We start from the raw sequence: 20,543 nt of genomic DNA on the forward strand, positions 1-20,543 counted from the left end.
CTTGTTGCACACCGAGTTTCCAAACTCACCCTTTCCTTAACCTTGCAGTGAGCCTTGATGTGGGGACTTGGTGGAGAGGATTCAGAGTGGCCACGGTGATCGCCTTTGGGCTTTTAAATAAGTGTTGGTTTTCATTTAATTTCCTTTAATTATTATTTATTTTGGGTTGTAATAAGGCCAATTTTAACTTTTCTTTTATTTCTTTTCGGATTATTTTAATTTTAATAACTGTAAAATTGGTTAATAATTATTCAAATGGGCTAGACTTAGGACGTGTTTTCAAAACGATAATTGTTTTTAAAATATCTCGACGCCACGATTAATTGATTTATCAAAGACGCCCACTTAAACAAATTTAAACTCAAGATAACTAAGTGTGGCTATGGTTGTGGGCATGTCTAGGATTGGATCCAACCAAAGAGCTTGGTACTTAAGTAGCCTTCATGGCTCACCTCCTCTGCCTCGGATACCTACCTGGTGCCTAGCTTCCATACACTTTGTTAACTCAGCAAAATATATGGCTTTTAAAACACTAAAACGAAACATGGATTTTTAACTCCAATGTGGCACGTCAGATTTGGCCATAACGTCTGGGCCGGGTTTGGGGTGTTACAGAATCGAGCGGTGCATGAGAGCTTAGTATAAATAAGACGGTTTATGCTTTTAAAATATTATGGACTTTTTGGGCTTTTGGAATGGAAACTATTTTGGACTTTATTTCTCATTTTGGTTGGTTATTGTTGAACTTTAACATTTTTTTGTTGTAATTGCAAAACTATATGATTTATCAAATTAGAAATTGATTTTCAAAATTAAAAACTCTAACAAAATTTGTTGATACACAAAGTGATTAGGTGATTTTACTGTAAAATAAGTGTTTTCAAGTAAGAGATTTTCTAGAAATGCGTAAATAAGTTAGCTAAAATTAATGTTTTTAGATTACAATGTACCAACCCATTTTCAGTTAAATCAGAATAGTAGTTTCGGGACCACAAATTCGAGTTCGGAAGAAAAATTATTTTATATTGTTCCATGGTCTACATTATGATCGAGATATTGTATGAAAATTTCGTTAGGAAATTTTTACCGATTACATGTTTAATTTGATAAAAAGGACCAACTTGCTTAAAATGAAAAAGTTGAGTTCTAGTAGCTAAAGGGATCAAATAGCTACGAAATTCAAAATTAGAGGTCCTTATATGGGAAATAAACCAATTAGTGGAGTTAGTAGATAAGTATGATGATTCATCATTGGAAATTTAAGAAAAGAAAATGATTAAATTGGAAAGATGATAAAATAAATATGATAAATTAATTAAAAAACAAAATATCATCATTTTCATCATCTTTCCCAAAATTAAAACATGGAAACTCTAGCCACGACAACCTAAGCTCAAGCCAACTTATTTTGCTTAATTAGGTAAGCATTCTTGTCCCATTTTTAATAATTTTTATATTTTCGAAATCGTAATAACTTAATCTAGTTATCTCGGGGACTAATTTGTAAAGTTATCAAAGTGTTAGGGTTTTGACATGGATGAGTATACATGAATTATGAAGTTTTATGGTAGAAATCGAAATCTTGTTAATAGATAAAAAAAACTTTTGTAAAAAGAAATTTGATGAAATTATGATTTAGGGACTAAATTGAAAAGATATAAAATTTATGAAAAAAATTCTAAATTTTATAAAATACATGGGCTGCTAACGTTATATGTAAAAATCTACTAGGCTTGGAATAAGGATTAAATTATATGAATTTCACTTTTCGAGCCTAGGGACAAAATTGTAATTAATTAAAAGTATAGGGTAAAATGGTAATTTTGCCTAAGATGTGAATTGGATTGAATTGAATATGAATTTTATTAAATTAAGCTAAATTTACTCGTATAGAGCCGGATAGACCAAATACGGAGTTAGAACGAGGAAAAGAAAAAGTATCGGATTAGTAGCTTACAAGTCTACGAATACTTATCGAGGTAAGTTCGTGTAACTAAATTGTATATTTAAATGTTTGAATTGAATGCTGTGTATGTGAATTGTGTAATTGCCATGTATGAAATTAATTACATATTCGATGATGATCGACAAGTATTAAGTTTTGTTTGAATAAATGAGATTCGATGGATATAGGTGATAAACCGTAAATTATACATATTTTTACCCCATGTTTAATGCATTTTATGGATGATTTCCCATTAAAATTGGTAAATTCGATGCTCCTAATGCTTTAATTTCATGTTTTATACTTAGGAGAGCATAGGAGAGCAAAAGGAACGAGAAACGGGCCAAAAATGGAGAAAATAGGCCAAAGTACGAAATCAACACGGCCTGGGCCTCCTCACACGGGCAGACCACACGGCCGTGTCAATTTGGCAGGCTCGAGCACAGCCTGAAGTAATCGAACACGGGCATGTGCCACGGGCGTGTCCCTGTCAAGCCCAAGTTGAGTCCAATTCGGAAAAGGCCAATTTTGAGGGCTTTTAGGTATTCCAAAGCCTATAAATACACCCTAAAGGAAGAGGAAAAGGAGGCAGAGAATAAGGGGTAAGGAATTACTCCAAGAAAGCCGATTGATCTATCTTAGAAGCCGGATTCATCATCAAGACTGAAGATATCTCCTCAATTTCCCTTCAGGAGTTTTGGGTTTTCTTTATATTTTGTACTCTTTATTCTTCTGAGATGTTTTCTTATTTAGTTATGAACTAAAACCCCTAAATACCTAAGGGGAATGAAACCTAAGACGGATCTTGTTATTATTTTCTGAACCGTATGATAAATATTTAACTTGTTCTTAATTATGTGTTCTTAATTCTTGTTTTGATATCCTAGGATACTGATTCAAGACATGCTCTTATTCAGAGGAGAAATAGACCCTGTCTAAGAGTACATTTGTCATAATTAAGCGGAGTTGATTGTGTGCCTAGACATAGGGTGACAAGATTTTGCTAGATTAGGGTGAAACCTATTAAGAAGATCCATAGATCGAGTTAATGCAACCCTAGAGTGTTAATTAGAGAAACGTCTCGGTTATTCAATCTAGGGATTAGACGTTATTAGTTTTGAATAGGGATAATAACATAACTTAGGGATCTCTACGAAACAAGTTGAATGAATAAATTGTCCGATTTGAAGCCAAAATAACAAGTAAAATCTAGGTCAATTTTTCCTTAGGTATTGTCTTAAGTCAATTGATTTTTCCCAAAAGCAATTCCCCAATTCTTTTCTCTGTGTGTTCTTAGTTTAGATAATTAGTCAATTAAAACAAAACCTCTTTATTCTTAGGCTAGATAATAAAAAGACAGCCATTACTAGTACTTTTAGTTCCTTTGGGTTCGACAATCTGGTCTTGCTAAAACTATACAACTGTTCGATAGGTATACTTGCCTACATCGTGATAATAGTTAGTTCAAGAACGAGTAATTATAAATATTTAAAACCTATCACGAAACCACGCGATCAAGTTTTTGGCGCCGTTGCTGGGGAACTAAGATATTAGAAACGCTCAATTTTTATTACTTTAGCCATTTATTTTTCTTAAAATTTAATTTAATTTAATTTAATTTTATTATTATTATTATTTATTAACTTACTTTTTCTTCCTCTTGGCAGGTTTTTATAGTTTATGACTAGAAGAAACCCGTCAGGACCATTACTTTTTGATGAAGAAATCGATCGTACAGTTCGTAGAAACCAAAGAGAAATAAGGCGAAGCTTAAGATACACAGAGAACGAGCAAGAAGACGATACTCAACCCCTAATTGAAGAGATGGCTGAAAACCAAGACAATCAGCTACCTCCTGCAATCGCGGTTAATCAAAATCCTACTCCACGCACTATATATGATTATGCTAAACCTTCTTTAACAGGAACTGAATCAAGAATAGTTAGACCTGCTGTAGCTGCAAATAATTTTGAATTAAAACCTAACACTGTTCAAATGATACAACAATTTGTTCAGTTTGATGGTTTGCAGGATGAGGATCCCAACGCTCATTTAGCCAACTTCTTAGAACAATGCGATACATTTAAAATTAATGGTGTTTCTGATGATGCCATACATCTTCGGTTGTTTCCCTTTTCATTGAAGAACAAAGCTAAACAGTGGTTGAACTCGTTACCACGAGGGTCAATTACTACTTGGGAACAAATGACCAAAAAATTTTCACTAAAATATTTTCCGCCTGCTAAAACGGCTAAATTACGTAATGATATTTCTTCTTTTGTGCAGATGGATTTAGAAACACTCTACGATGCATGGGAGAGATACAAGGACCTTCTGAGAAAGTGCCCTCACCATGGGTTACCGTCTTGGCTCCAAGTACAAACATTTCACAATGGTCTGAATCCTTCGACTCGATAAATGGTTGACGCAGATGCTAGTGGAACCATCAACAATAAAACACCGAAAGATGCCTATAAGTTTATAGAGGAGATGTCACTGAATAACTATCAGTGGCAAGTCATGAGGACAAAGCCAACGAAAACAACTAGCTCTTATAACATCGATTCGGTCACCATGCTCTCTAATCAGGTAGAGCTCTTAAATAAAAAGATTGGTGGTTTTCTTAATTCTTCACAGGTTCACCTAGTAATGCAGTGCGAAGCAAGTGGAGGTGGAACAAACCATTAGGAATACCAACCTTATGGCCATAACATGGATAACAAGCAACTAAACTACATGGGTAATAATCCTCGACCTCAAAACAATCCATATAGTAACACTTATATTGCAGGTTGGAGGAACCACCCCAATTTTTTATTGGGCGGTCAAGGAAATCAAAGACCACAACATCCTCCGGGCTACCAACAACCACCCTACCAACAGGAAAAGAAGCCAAACCTTGAAGAGATGCTCTCAAAGTTTATATCAGTGTCAGAAACCCATTTTCAGAACACCGAGACAGCACTTAAAAATCAACAAGCGTCGATCCAAAGCCTCGAAACTCAAATAGGCTAGCTTTCCAAACTAATCTTCGGACGACCACAAGGTAGTTTTCCAAGTAATACCAGACCTAACCCAAGGGAACAACTCAACGCAATTAATATTCAAGATGACGAAGGAGTCATTGAGCCTGAACCAGAACCGAGGCAAGAAATTGTGGTGAGAAAAGGTCAAGGTGAGGTAGATCAAAATACAAACAAACCAGTGACTGTCGAATATAAACCTTGTGTACCATACCCCAACGCGACAAGGAAAGACCGCTCAGATGAACAATTTGGTAAATTCCTTAAACTCTTAAAAAAATTACATATTTACTTACCGTTTATTGAAGCTCTATCGCAGATGCCAAACGCAATGAAATTTTTAAAAGAGCTTTTAGCAAATAAGCAGAAGTTGGACGAGGCGTCGCATGTGGAGCTGAACGCAGTTTGCTCTGCCATTCTCCAAAATAAACTATCCAACAAACTAAAAGACCCAAGGAGCTTTACTAGTCCTTGTTTAATTGGTAGTTTAGATGTTAATCATGCATTAGCTAATCTAGGGGCTAGTATCAACGTCATGACTTACAAAATGTTTAAGCAACTAGGTCTCGAGAAACCCAAACAGACTAGTATGAGCATTCAATTAGCAGATAAAACTATAAGATTCCCTAGAGGTATTATTGAAGATGTGCTAGTTAAAATCGATAAATTTATATTTCCCGTTGACTTTATTGTTCTACACATAGAAGAGGATAGCAACACTCCCTTAATTCTAGGAAGGCCCCTTTTAGCAACTGCTAAAACCATCATTGATGTTGGCACAGGTGAACTCATACTCCGGGTGGGAGACGAAATAATCACCCTTCAAGCTCGCAATTCTGGCAACACATCAGGAATTGAAGGTGATCATTTAAACTATTCTACTAAACCTAACAATATGGTGCAACCTACTTTGCAGAAAATGAATCTGAAGGAAGTACACGAGTCGTTCTCAAGCAATAATAGAGGTTCTATTCATGAAGAACGAAGACTGCAAATAGAGGAGCTAGATGAATGGCAAACACATAAACTGAGAACACACGATAAACTGAAACTACGCTAGAACGAGCCTGATACCTCTCCAAATCAACTTAAGGTTGGTGATAAGGTCTTATTAGATGCCGCAGATCCCCATATTGTCACCACCACACCGAATGAGGAAATCCCTCTTACGGTACTCAGTATTTTTCCATTCGATACGGTGGAGGTGAGTCATCCCAAGTTCGGCACTTTTAAGGTAAACAACACCTGATTAAAACCTTATTTTGATGAGATTGATAGCAGGAATGAGGAGTATAAACTCCTCAAACCACCATGACCATTCACTGAAGAGGTAAGTCGAGCTTAGACTATGAATAAGCGCTTCTCGGGAGGCAACCCGAGCACTAACAATATTAATTTCTTTAAATTTTGGTATTTAACTCCTAACTTACTCATAGGAATCTTGAATACAGGTGTTTCCACATAGACACGGCTAAGCACACGGGCATGCTTAAGGCCGTGTGAAAACAGGGTAAAAGATTTCCCTAACACAGGCTACGATTAAACGCCACGGCTGTACGATATGGCCGTGGTCGAGCCTACCAAAAAAATACGGGCGTGCGACACGCCCGTGTGGAACACCCGTGGTCGAACCTGTTAAATTAATAAGGGTGCAGGGCTTGAACACACGGGCGTGGGAGAAGTGAACGAAGCTAGACACAGTTGTGTAACACGGCCGCGTGAACCCACACGTCCGAGGAACACGGGCGTGCACTAAATGTCAGACGGGCCCAAATTTGAAATTCGCGAATCACACGGGCTGAAATTGGGGAACACGGGCGTGTGCCCTGGCCATGTGCCCCAAAATCTATAAATACCCTGCACTATTCACTTTTTTCCCCATTCAAAAACCCTAACCCTAGCTGCTGCAACTCTACACGGCCTCCTTGCCACGCCCGTGTGCCGCTTCCCACTTCATTTTTGACGTTCAATCTCTTTCCCTTAGTGTTTGTTTACTCCTTTCACTTCTATTTTACTTATTTCTAATGTTTATTTTCAACATAAACTTCATATCTGTTGAACTATTTTTCATTTTTCTATCATTTAATTTGAATTCTTAGGTTAGTTATCATACATTTTGTGATAAATCAAGTTATTACGAACACCTCATACCCATGACATTCTCATACTATTACCATGCCAATGTATATCATTTAATTTGCATTCCTAAGTTAGTTATCATACATTTCGTGTTAGATTGAGATTAGGAAAACCTCATACCCATTGCATTTCTATTCTCATTCTCATTGTTATTATGGTTGAGTTTGCTTCATATTAATAGTATTAGCTGAAATAGTTAGTTCCAAATCCATGCCTTTTATTTTTTTTTCGAATTCGTTTACATATTATTATTATTCTTTATATTACAGGCTCGCAATGTCATCTTCAAGAGGAAAGAAAATCGTCGTACCTGCTTCAAAGAAGAGGAAGGGAGCGTCCTCTTCTGCGGGTCCAACCGTGGAAATTTGTCACCCTCTTCTACAGTTTCCCCGAGGGCCCTAGGAAGAACTTTTCCAGATACTTCGGGCCCAACCTTTAATTGCGGGCCACTGCATCGACTGGGTTACCGTAGAACAAGTTCAGCTGGCTGATGCAATTCAGGCCCTTTTAACCACCGACCCTTGGGAGCTGTTCTTTGGGATCATCGAACCAACATACCTCGAGCTCACAATGAAACTATGCTCAATGTTCCATCTCCAAACTGTAATGACGAACTACGATGATCCCGGCATGGTGCAGTTTTGCCTAGGCGGGTTAGTCCGCCAGCTAAGTGTCCCAAAGTTTGGTGCTGCACTAGGCTTATATACGTAGGAGTTCAAGGAGGAGAATGAACTACATGCTCTCAGTCGCCACATACATTTCTCTCCCTCAAAGTGCTGGCACACTTTGGCCCCTAGCACGACCTCCTACAATCCTAGCCGATCCAAGGCATTAGTTCTCCCACCGTCCCTGAGGTACTTACACGCTAGTTCAGCTTACACGATTACAGAGAGGCGAGAGAGCATTGGCATCATCAACACCCACGACGTCTACTTCTTATGGTGCATGTCACAAAGGCACGTCATCGACCTTGCCTATTTCATCGCCCTCGCGATTTAGCACTAATAAACGCCAAATTATACATATTTTTATCCCAAATACTTAGCATATTTATGGATGTTTATTACTAGATTTGTGGATTTTGGTGCTCTTAATCCGATTATTTCATGTTTTGTACTCAGGAGAGCACCAAGAGTCAAAATGAGCCAAAAACGAGCAAAAAAGGGACGAAACGGACCAAATCGAGAAGATGACACAACCTAAGCCTTACCACACGGGCAGCTCACATGCCCGTGTCTTTCGAGGGTGTCGACCAAGGCTTTCACGATTCACACAGCCTGGCCATTGTCCCACACAGCCGTATGCAATTTAACGGATCGAACACGGCCTGGCAATCACGTCACACTGCCGTGGTACACGGACGTGTCCCTTTTTCAAGAAGCTGTATTTTACATGAAAAAGGATACTTAGGGAGGAAGAAAGCCAATCCAAAGTCTATATAAAACACCCTAAGTATGACTTAGAAAGGGGGTCCCCTCAAGAACTTTTCTGGAGGACAAAACCACATGGGAATTACTTAAAGAAAGCCAGACGATCCATCCCAAAAGCCGGAGCTACTCCAAGACTGAAGATCTCTCTCAGAATTCCTTCAGGGGTTTTAGATTTTTCTTTATATTTTGTTATTTTCATACTTTTGAGATGTACTCTTATTTTATTATGAACTAAACCCCTTAACTACCTAAAGGGGTTGAAACCTATGATGGATCTTGTTATTATTAACTGAACTGTATGATAAATACTTGATTTGTTCTTAATTATGTATTCTTAATGCTTGAGTTAATATTCTAGGTATTGATTCATGATTGGATATGCTTATGCAGAGGAGCAAAAGTCCCTGTCTAAGAGTAGATTTGGCATAATTAAGCGGAGTTGATCGAATGCCTAGAAATAGGGTTACGAGATTTTACCGAATTAAGGTGAAACCTAATATTGGAGTCCATAGATCGATTTACTACTTCCCTATGGGTTTTAATTAAGAAAGAGATTTTGATTAATTCAACTAAGGGTTAGACGTTATTAGTCTCGAAATAGATAATAATATAGGTTAGAGAGTCTCACGGATCAAGTCAAGTGAATAAATCGTCTAGTTCAGAGTCAGATAACAAGTGAAATCTAGATGGATTCCTCCTTGGGTGTCGTCTTTATCAATTACTTTTCTTCATGTCTTTTCCAAATTTTCTCTTTGCTTTAGTTTAATTAGTTAATTAGTTTAATAAACAACCCCTCTTTATTTCTAGGTTAAATAATAAAAAGATAGTTATTACTAGTACTTTTGGTTCCCTTGGGTACAATATCCAGGTCTTGCCATTACTATACTATTGTTCGATAGCTGCGCTTACCTTTTCGTCGTGATAATAGTTAGTCTAGGTTTGATCTTTATTATAAATATTTATTACTTGTTAAAAATCATGCGATCAAGCACCAGACAGAGCGGCATAGGAAGGGGATCATCTCCATTGGCCCCTACGTGACTCGGCTGGCACGACACTTCGGGCTCCTCAACACCGTGGCCCAAGAATCATCCCTCACCCTCATCAGCCAGATGTCCCCACAAGACATTTCGAGCATGCTTAGCATGAGGATGATTGAGAGGCACCGAGGAACCTACCCTCCTCAGTATCGTCTCGCCCAATCTATCGAGGAGGAGGCCTACGAGGACATTCCTGATGATGTACCCCCACAAAACGAGGGCCCACAGACTCAGCCACCACCACCCTCTCGTCCAGTTCATGCGACGGCTTCATATGCTGACATCTCTGAGCGCCTCACCCGATTCGAGCAGCAGTGTTTTCATCGATTTGACAACATTGATGCTACTCTATAGCAGATTTGTCAGCACCTCCACATCTTATCGCCAGTCCCACCTCGCGAACTATCCAGCGATGAAGATGTTTAAAAATATTTATTTATTATTTTATGTTTTTAATTTTTATTGAAACTATTTTAATTTTTATTAAATTTTAGAAGTTTTATTTTTAATTATTAATTTTGGTTATTCCTTTTTCAGTAATTATTCTTCCTAATATCCCCTAAAAAGTTCCCGATTTTACCACAGTTATATATAGCTCTTAAGCTCATCATCACATAGGAACTAAAACTCCACCGGGAAAGGTTCTCTATGACTGCCATGTCCTGATCAACCACGACCATAGCTACCACTGGATATAATATTCTTTTGGCGCAGGACTTATGGACTAATGAACCTCTACGACCGCCAGAGTATCCTCCTCCACTCTCAAACCGATTACTCTACAAAACTCTAGTTCGAGGAATTCATCATACAGGAAGTTTCACTTCTCTCCCTATCTTATTTTTATATTCTATAATACCTATCTTTGTACATTGAGGGCAATGTACATCTTAAGTGTGGGGGGCATTCATTTCCTTATCAGAAAAATCCCTGAATGACTGCCTTGTTCTCTTAAAAAGCTCTCATATCATATTTAGGATAAATTTAAATTGATTTATGATTTTTATTGATATATCTTGAATTAAAACATAGGCATTTATGCACTGATTGTTTAAACTTTAAGACATTAGAGAATCAAGCATGATGAGTTAATTTTTAAGAATTTAAAATTATAGGTTATTTCCCTAAGTCTAGGTATTACTTTGAATTGGAATTCACAAGTCTTAACATCAAAAAGCCATAATTTTTTGTGAGATTTTTGAGCATCTATTAATCCTTTCATGCTCACTTTTATTATTACTTTGAGTGTGTCAGTATTAAACTGTTATCCCAGAACTTGCTTGATTATCCATGTCGAGACCACACCATTTGATTTGATATGTCAAAATGATTAAGGCACTTAGGGTTAACCCACTCATGCCATGAAAAGCCTACCTCCACGATTAACCCCTAGTAAACCCCCTTGAGCGTAACAAGCCATTCCTTGTATTAACCTCAATATTAACCCTTAACACATTATTGTTGAAATCCCCTAAATTAATTTGATTCATATTTTTGTCGAGATTTGAGTTGAAGAAATTGCTTAGCTATGTCTTGTTTGTAATAAGTTAGTCTATGATTATTTAACTTGTTCTTAAAAAATAAAAACTATGTATACATATCTGTAATTTCATATTCTGAGAAAAAGCTCTGTTGTACGCAAGTGAAGATTAACTCTTTTTCTAGTTAGGCAATTTTTCAATTCAATCTCGATTCTAACCCTTTCTTTCAGCTTGTGACCACACCCCCCTAAACAAGCCTCACTACAACCTTCTATAGACTTTTTGATTGATGTATCATTTTAAATTATAGTGGTGGAGATTTGATTTTTATGCAAGCCTATGGTAATGACTTTTCATTATTGACTATTGAGTGCTTCATTTATTATCCTTAAACACCTCGAGTGATTTGAGTGAATCTTTAGTGAGGATGTGAAACTCTGTGATATTCTGAATCAAAGGTAATTACTTAGATGCAGAGAGACACCTATGTTTTCATGATTAAATACTCAACTTGGAATGTTTGAAACTTTTATGTTCTTTTAGTTGAATTCTCAATGTATGATTACCTATGAATTATTCTGAGATATTATCAATAAAAATTATAAGTTGAGAAGAATTTATTTTGATTATGAGCTGAGAATTTTGTTTGAGGACAAACAAATGCTTAAGTGTAGGGGTATTTAATAAACCGTAAATTATACATATTTTTACCCCATGTTTAATGCATTTTATGGATGATTTCCCATTAGAATTGGTGAATTCGATGCTTCTAATGCTTTAATTTCATGTTTTATACTTAGGAGACCATAGGAGAGCGAAAGGAACGAGAAACGGGCCAAAAACGGAGAAAATGGGCCAAAGTACGAAATCAACACTGCCTGGGCCTCCTCACTTGGGCAGACCACATGGCCGTGTCAATTTGGCAGGCTCGAGCATGACTTAAAGTAATCAAACACAGGTGTGTGCCACGGGCATGTCCCTGCCGAGCCTAAGTTGAGTCCAATTCGGAAAAGGCCAATTTTGAGGGCTTTTAAGCATTCCAAAGCCTATAAATACACCCTAGAGGAGGAGAAAAAAGAGGCAGAGAATAGGGGGTAAGGAATTACTCCAAGGAAGCTGATTGATCCATCTCAGAAGTCGGATTCATTATCAAGACTGAAGATCTCTCCTCAATTTCCCTTTAAGAGTTTTGGGTTTTCTTTATGTTTTGTATTCTTTATTCTTCTGAGATGTTTTCTTATTTAGTTATGAACTAAAACCCCTAAATACCTAAGGGGAATGAAACCTAAGACGAATCTTGTTATTATTTTCTGAATCGTATGATAATTATTTAACTTGTTCTTAATTGTGTGTTCTTAATTCTTATTTTGATATCTCAGGATACTGATTCAAGACATGCTCTTATTTAGAGGAGGAATAGACCCTGTCTAAGAGTACATTTGTCATAATTAAGCGGAGTTGATTGCGCGCCTAGACATAGGGTGAAAAGATTTTGCCAGATTAGGGTGAAACCTAATAAGGGGATCCGTAGATTGAATTAATGCAACCCTAGAGTGTTAATTAGAGAAAAGTCTCAGTTATTCAATCTAGGGATTAGACGCTATTAGTCTTGAATAGGGATAATAACATAACTTAGGGATCTCTACGGAACAAGTTGAATGAATAAATCGTCCGATTCGGAGCTAGAATAACAAGTAAAGTCTAGGTGGATTTTTCCTTAGGTATTGTCTTAAGTTAATCCATTTTTCCCGAAAGAAATTCCCCCATTCTTTTCTCTGTGCGGTCTTAGTTTAGATAATTAGTCAATTAAAACAAAACCTCTTTATTCTTAGGCTAGATAATAAAAAGACAGTCATTACTAGTACTTTTAGTTCCTTTGGGTTCGACAATCCGGTCTTGCTAAAACTATACTACTGTTCGATAGGTACACTTGCCTACATCGCGATAATAGTTAGTTCAAGAATGAGTAATTATAAATATTTAAAACCTATCACGAAACCATGCGATCAATAGGGCTCCCAAATTGGTTGTGGTCCTACATGTGTTGCAGACACACCACAGCTCGAAAGAGCATCCCATTATTAGCTCTCATGAGCTTCCCGTTCTATGGTTCTTGCGAGCTTCCCTTTAATAGCTCTTCGAAGCATCTTGATTGGTTGTAATCATGCATGTGTTGTGGACACACCGCAACTCTTATGAGCGTCCCGATATATGGCTCTTCGGAGCTTCTCGATTAAAGGTACTTTCATGAGCTTTCCGATTAATGGCTCTCCAGAGCTTCCTGATATTGGCTCGCTTGAAATTCCTGATATTGGCTCATATGAGCTTCCCGTTATAGCTCTCCGAAGCTTTCCGTTACATGGCTCACATGAGCTTTCTGTTTTATGGCTCAAAAAAGCTTCCCATTTATGTGCTCGTATGAGCATTCCTGAATATAAATTGATGGATTACAGATATGTACACTTTGTGTGTAATACCCGTGTATCCATCGACATTTTAAATGATTCAACAGGCAAAATCCTGACATGAGAAAATATATAAATTCAAAATGAACCATTATCCGTATATACTCGAAATACATGGAAATTTGATATTTGATGAGCTCATACATGTTTCTTGATATTCATGTGAAATAAATGACTAACATGTTTGATGAAGTTATGTGTTTAGGCTACTAGCCAATTTGCTTTTGATGCATTTTTTTATGCTTACCTTAAATGTAAATGAATGGTAAGTTAACTGTTCATTATACGTACTTACTAAGCATTAAATTCTTACTCTGTTTTATTTCCTCTATTTTATAGTACTTCAGAAGCTCATTGGGTTGGAAGCTTGCCAGACATATCTCACACTATCCATCTACTTAGTTTGGTATATTTAACAAACTAAATTTTGGGTTATAATGGCATGTATAGGCTAAATTTGGCCAATGATGTATATATATGTGTGGTCTTATCATGTTTGATATATGTTTGGTGTGGTTGAATTATGGATAGCATATAGGCATGTTGATGAATGAGCTGAGATAGTATATTTAGTATAAGTAAGCAAATATGTGTTTTGATCATCATGATAAATTTGAATGCTAAGATATGAGTGATAATATGACTTGTTTAAAACTTGGTTTTGGCTTGATTTGAATGTCTTGTATTAGTTGGTGAATGTGTTAAAGTGTTAATGTAGGTGGAAGACAAATTGGGTGAGAAATGTGGCTCAGAAAATAGCCTATTATCGTCCACATGGGGAGAGACAAGGGCGTGTGTCTCAGCCGTGTATGACACACGGCCTAGCATATGGGCATGTGGTTTGGCTGTGTGGCCCCTGCATCTTTAAAATTTCAAAATAGAATGCCCAGATATTTTCACACGACTTAGCACACAAGCATGTGGCTTGGCCGTGTACCCAAGTCAGTGAGCACCTTAAATTGGACACGGGTTTGGACACAGCCATGTGTCCCTACTTCGAATGCCCACATAGCTTGAGACATAAGTGTGTCTCTTGACCTGCGAGACACAAAGCCTGGCCACACGGGCGTGTTTCCCTTGTACCTTGGAAAATATTTGATATTTTGCGAAAAATTTACTGACTTTCCAGTTTAGTTCCCACTTATTTCTAATGTACATTTTGGGCTTCGAGGGCTCATATAAGGGAAAATATAATTGAATATGTTTGACTTCTGATATGGATATTAAATGATAGAAATTATCTGTATTTGATCTGTAAATTTCGGTAATGCTCTGTAACCCTGTTTTAACGACAGATATGGGTTAGGGGTATTACATTTATTGGTATCAGAGCTACAGTTTAGCCAATTATCTGTCTAACGTAGCATGTACGAGTCTAGCTATATATGCCATTATATAACCTGTGATAGTGTGATATCTCCTGACCATTTTAAAACATCTTTTTCATATAGTAATGTTATCCAACAAGCTAATTCCGAAGAAGTTGAGAGTAATGCTCAAGCTTCAGTTCAAAGAGCAGTTTCAAGTAGTATCTGATGGCCGAGGAGGAGAGGCAAAAGAAGCCTTCATCCAATTGAAGAATGATTGGTTTACAAAATATGTATGAACAAATCCAGCTGTGCAACAACCTCCACCCCATCATGTTCCTCATTTGGTTCCCGATATTCCACAAGTTACAGAACTTATTAAAATCGGTAAGCCACTTGTTGATAAAATCCGTAAATATGGTGTTGAAAAGTTTAGAGCTACAGCTGATGATTATCTAGAAATAGCTGAATTTTGGTTAGAAAATACCATTAAAGTTCTAGATGAATTGTCTTGTTCACAGGATGAATGTTTGAAATGTGTTGTATCTCTGTTAAAAGACTCAGCTTACTAGTAGTGGAACACATTTATTTCTGTTGTATCGAAATAGAGGATTATATGGGAATTTTTCCAAACTAAATTCTGAAAGAAATATATTAGCCAGATGTTCCTTGATCAGAAACGTAAAAAATTCCTGGAACATAAACAGGTTCGCATGACCGTATCTGAGTATGAACGGGAATTTGTTTGGTTAAGTAAATATGCCAGAGAATGTATTTCGACTAAAACCGCGATGTGTAAGTGGGTTAAAGACGATTTAAATGAAGATATAAAATTGTTAGTTGAAATTCTTGAATTAAAAGAATTTGTTGTTCATGTTGACCGGGCATATAAAACCGAAGATCTTAGTAAAGAGAAAAGACTGGCTGAGATGGAAGCCAAAAATACAAGTAAGAGAATGACGGGAAAGTCATATCAGTCAGCTTTGAAGAATAAGAGAATGATAGGAAAGTCATATCAGCCAGCTTCGAAGAAATCAAAGAAATATTATGACCGTTCTATTACCTCTGCGGGATGTAGAGATAGAGTTACTCGACGCTCCAGTCCAAGATCTCAGGCTATATCTGTAGCAAGTATTGGTAGTGTTAGAAACACCAAACCCAAGTGCAAACACTATAATAAATTACAGTTTGGTGAATGTAGAATGAAGAGTGGAGCATGTTTTAGATGTGGTTCCTATGACCACTATCTCAGAGATTGTCCGGAGAAAGTTGAAAGAGATACTGTTCAAACTTCAAAGCCGAGCAATACAACTACTAGAGGTAGACCACCTCGTAATCCTGGCAATAAGAGTGGTAGCTAGGGTATGACAAAAGATTAAACTGTTAGATCTGAAGTACGAGCACCAGCCAGAACTTATGTTATTCGTGCACGTGAGGATGCTTTTACTCCAGATGTTATTACTAGTACATTTTCTCTTATTTATACTAATATAACTGCTTTAATTGATCCCGGTTCAACTCATTCATATATTTGCATGAATTTATTGTTTAGTAAAATTTTTTCTGTTGAGTCCACTAAATTCATGGTTAAAGTATCAAGCCCCTTAGGCCAATATTTGATGGTTGATAAAATTTGCAAGAATTATCTGTTAAAGATATGGGGTTATTATTTACCTGCTGATTTAATGCTATTACCATTTGATGAATTTGATGAGATTTTGGGTATGGATTGGTTAACCCAACATAACGTCATGGTGAATTGTAAATAGAAGCATATTATATTGAAATGTCAGAATGGTGAAATGCTCCGTATTGAATTAGATAAACTGGACGGGTTATCTAATGTGATATCAGCTATGTCAGCACAGAAATATGTCAGAAAAGGTTATAATGCTTATCTTGCCTATGTGCTGGACACTAAAGTATCTAAGTCAAAGATTAAGTCAGTGTTAGTAGTTTGTAAATATCTTGATGTATTTCCAGAGGAGTTACCTGGATTACTGCCAGTCAGGGAAGTTGAATTTTCAATAGATCTTGTTTCGGATTGAATTTTCAATAGATCTTGTTTCGGAGACAACACCGATATCTATAACACCCTACAGAATGACCCCTACAGAATTAAAAGAGTTAAAAGCACAGTTGCAAGAATTGACTAATAGGGGTTTTGCTCAACCCAGTTTTTCAACTTGGAGTGTACCGATTCTTTTTGTTAAAAAGAAGGATGGATTGTTGAGATTATGTATTGATTACTGACAGCTCAATAAGGTTACAATCAAGAATAAGTATCCACTGCCTCGTATTGATGATTTGTTTGAACAGTTGAAAGGTGCCACAGTATTCTCGAAGATAGATCTCCATTCTGGCTACTATCAGTTATGAGTAAAAGACTCGGATGTGCCAAAAATAGCCTTCAGAACCAGGTATAGGCATTATGAATTCCTTGTGATGCTGTTTGGCTTGACTAATGCACCTGCGGTATTTATGGATTTAATGAATAGAATTTTCAGACCATATCTGGATAGATTTGTGGTGGTATTTATTAATAACATCCTAATATATTCTTAAGATGAAATCGAGCATGCTAATCATTTGAGAATTGTTCTGCAAACTCTGCGTGAAAAACAACTGTATGCTAAATTTAGAAAATGTGAATTTTGGTTTGGAGAAGTTGGTTTTCTTGGACATATAGTATCTGCTGAAGGCATTAGAGTGGATCCGAATAAAATATCAGCTATTGTTAATTGGAAACCACCGAAAAATGTATCGGAAGTCAGAAGTTTTCTGAGATTAGTTGGATATTATCTGAGATTTGTATAAGGATTTTCAATGATAGCTTCGCCGATGACAAAGCTACTACAGAAAGATGTGAAATTTGAATGGTTCGACAAATGTCAGCAAAGTTTTGATCAGTTGAAAGCCCTATTGACTGAAGCACCAGTTTTGGTCCAGCCTGAATCGGGTATGGAATTTGTGATTTATAGTGATGCATCATTGAACAGTTTAAGCTATGTTTTGATACAAGAAGGTAAAGTGATAGCCTATGCTTCCAAACAGCTAAAACCACATGAAAAGAATTACCCTGTAACACCCTTGACCCGTATCTGTCGCCAAACCAAGGTTACAGAGCATTACCAGAATAAACAGATCAAATACAGACATTTCATATTATTTAACATTCATGTAAGATATTATTCATAAAGTCCCTTATATGAGCTCTCGAGGCCCAAAACATACATTAGAAATAAGTCAGGAATAAATCGGGTACTCAGAAAATTTTTTGCAAAATTTCAAAAATTTTCCTAGGTACAGGGTACACACGCCTGTGTGGTCAGGCCGTGTGACTCACACGGCTAAGAGACACACCCATGTCTTAGGTCATGTGGGCATTCAAAATGAGGCACACGGCCGTGTCCTAGCCTGTATCTATACCTATGTAACTTTCTGACTTAGGTTACACGACTAAGTCACACGCCTATGTGCTAGGCCGTGTATAGGTGTAAGGGTCACACGGCCAAGCCACACGCTCGTATGCCAGGCCGTGTGATCAATTCTGAGCATTTTGTTTTGAAATTTTAAAGATGCAAGGGATACACGGCCCAAACACACGCCCATGTGCTAGGCCATGCATCATACATAGTTGAGACACACGCTCCTGTGGACGAAATAAGGCCATTTTTCAAGCCAATTTCTCACCCAAATTTTCCTTCCACCTACATAAACACATAAATACGTTTTCAGGCCAATACAAGACATTTATTCAAGAATCTTTACTTACTAACTTGACCATATACAAACTTATTTGTATTTAATTTACCAATTTCAAACCAATCATCAACATGTTTATAAATTATCCATCATTCAACGATACTACCACACATTAAACATGATAAGACCATTTACATACATATCAAAATATGATCATCACAAGCCATTCCAATGGCTATTTACAACCAAACACATTCATACCATCCATGATCACTTTTAGCCTATTCATGTCATTATAACCAAAATGTAATTTTTATATATATGCCGAAATGAGTTGATGGATAGTGTAATGATATCTCCACTAAGCCTCCAACCCAAAGAGATTTTGTATTACTATAAAATAGCAGAAAGAAAACAGAGTAAGCTTTAAAGCTTAGTAAGTTCGTATAACAAGAAATTAACTTACCATTTATTTCATATTTAAGGTAAGCTAACTAAACCTGCTCAAACCAATTTGGCCAATTGCCTAAACACATATCCTCATCAAGCATGTTAGTCATGTAATTCATATAAATACCAAGAAACATGAATGAGCTCATCAATATTCAATTTTCACATACATGTATTTATCACTTCAAGTATCCGTGAACATGTACATATCATATCTTTATACTTCAAATATTTCTCATAGTAATTCATCTTGAATTCATTTCATCTCATATTGGAACTTTACTTATTGAATCATTTAAAATATCGATGTATACAAGGGTAGTACACATGAAGGGTACGAATTTGAAATCCGTCAATTCATATTCGGGGGTGCTCATTAGAGCACATAATCGAGAAACTCTCCCTCAAGCCAAATAACAGGAAGCTAATGTGATCTGTATAACGGGAAGCTTATCTGAGCTGTACAACGGAAAGCTCATAAGAGCCATAATTAGGAAGCTCATGCGAGCCAATAACGGCTAGCTCCTAAGAGCCATTAATTAGAAAGCTTCGGATAGCCATATATTGGGAAGTTCAAGCGAGCCCATATCGAGAAGATTTGGAGAACTATTAATCAGAAAGCTTACAAAGAGCCTTTAATCAGGAAGCTCACGAAAAGCCATATATCGGGATGCTCATAAGAGCTACCGTGTGCCCACAACACATGCAGAATCACGACCCATCGGGATGCTCCGAAAAGCTATTAACGGAAAGCTTGCAAGAACCATATAATGGGAAGCTCGAGAGGGCCATATATCAGGATGCTCATAAAAGCTAATAACGGGACACTCTTTCGAGATGTGGTGTGTCCGCAACAAATGCAGGACCACAACTAAATCGGGAACCCTATATCCATCGAATTTCATTTATCCAAACGAGATTTATTATTTATTAGGTATTATCGAATATGTGATCATTTCCATACATACGGCATTTATACAATTCACATATAGACAGTATCCAATTCAAACATATAAATATACACAATTTCATTACACGAACTTACCTCGACAAATGTTTGTGTACTCAAAATTTACTAATCCGATACTTTTTCTTTTCCTCGATCTAACTTCGTATTTAGTCTATTTGGATCTATATGAATGAATTTAACATAATATTAATACAATTCATAATCAATTCAATCCAATTCACATCTTATGCAAAATTACCATTTTTCCCTATACTTTTAATTAATTCTGATTTCGTCCTTAGGCTCGGAAAATGAAATTCATGTAATTTAATCCTTATTCCAAGCCTAACCCATTTTTACATATTATAATAATAGTCCATGTTCACAAAAATTATAATTTTTCCATGAATTTTACATATTTACAATTTAGTCTCTAAATCACAATTTCATAAAATTCACTTTACAAAAGTTGTTTATCTATCAACAACCTTTCATTTTCTACCATGAAATTCATAATTCATGCATATTCATACATGACAAAACTTTAATACTTTGATAACTTTGAAAATTAATCCCCGAGATACTAAATTAAGTTTTTACGACCTCAGA

At 36.6% G+C, this 20,543-nt stretch overlaps 1 non-coding gene across 1 annotated transcript; it reads right to left on the reverse strand.

The window, feature by feature from the left end:
• Positions 1–4,198: 4,198 nt before the first annotated feature.
• Positions 4,199–4,305, reverse strand: LOC128282015 (small nucleolar RNA R71). The gene has a single exon (XR_008272322.1). It is a non-coding gene; the product is annotated as a small nucleolar RNA R71 (small nucleolar RNA).
• Positions 4,306–20,543: the final 16,238 nt, after the last annotated feature.

This window comes from Gossypium arboreum, chromosome 1 (genome assembly GCF_025698485.1).
Source record: "Gossypium arboreum isolate Shixiya-1 chromosome 1, ASM2569848v2, whole genome shotgun sequence".
NCBI lineage: Eukaryota > Viridiplantae > Streptophyta > Magnoliopsida > Malvales > Malvaceae > Gossypium > Gossypium arboreum.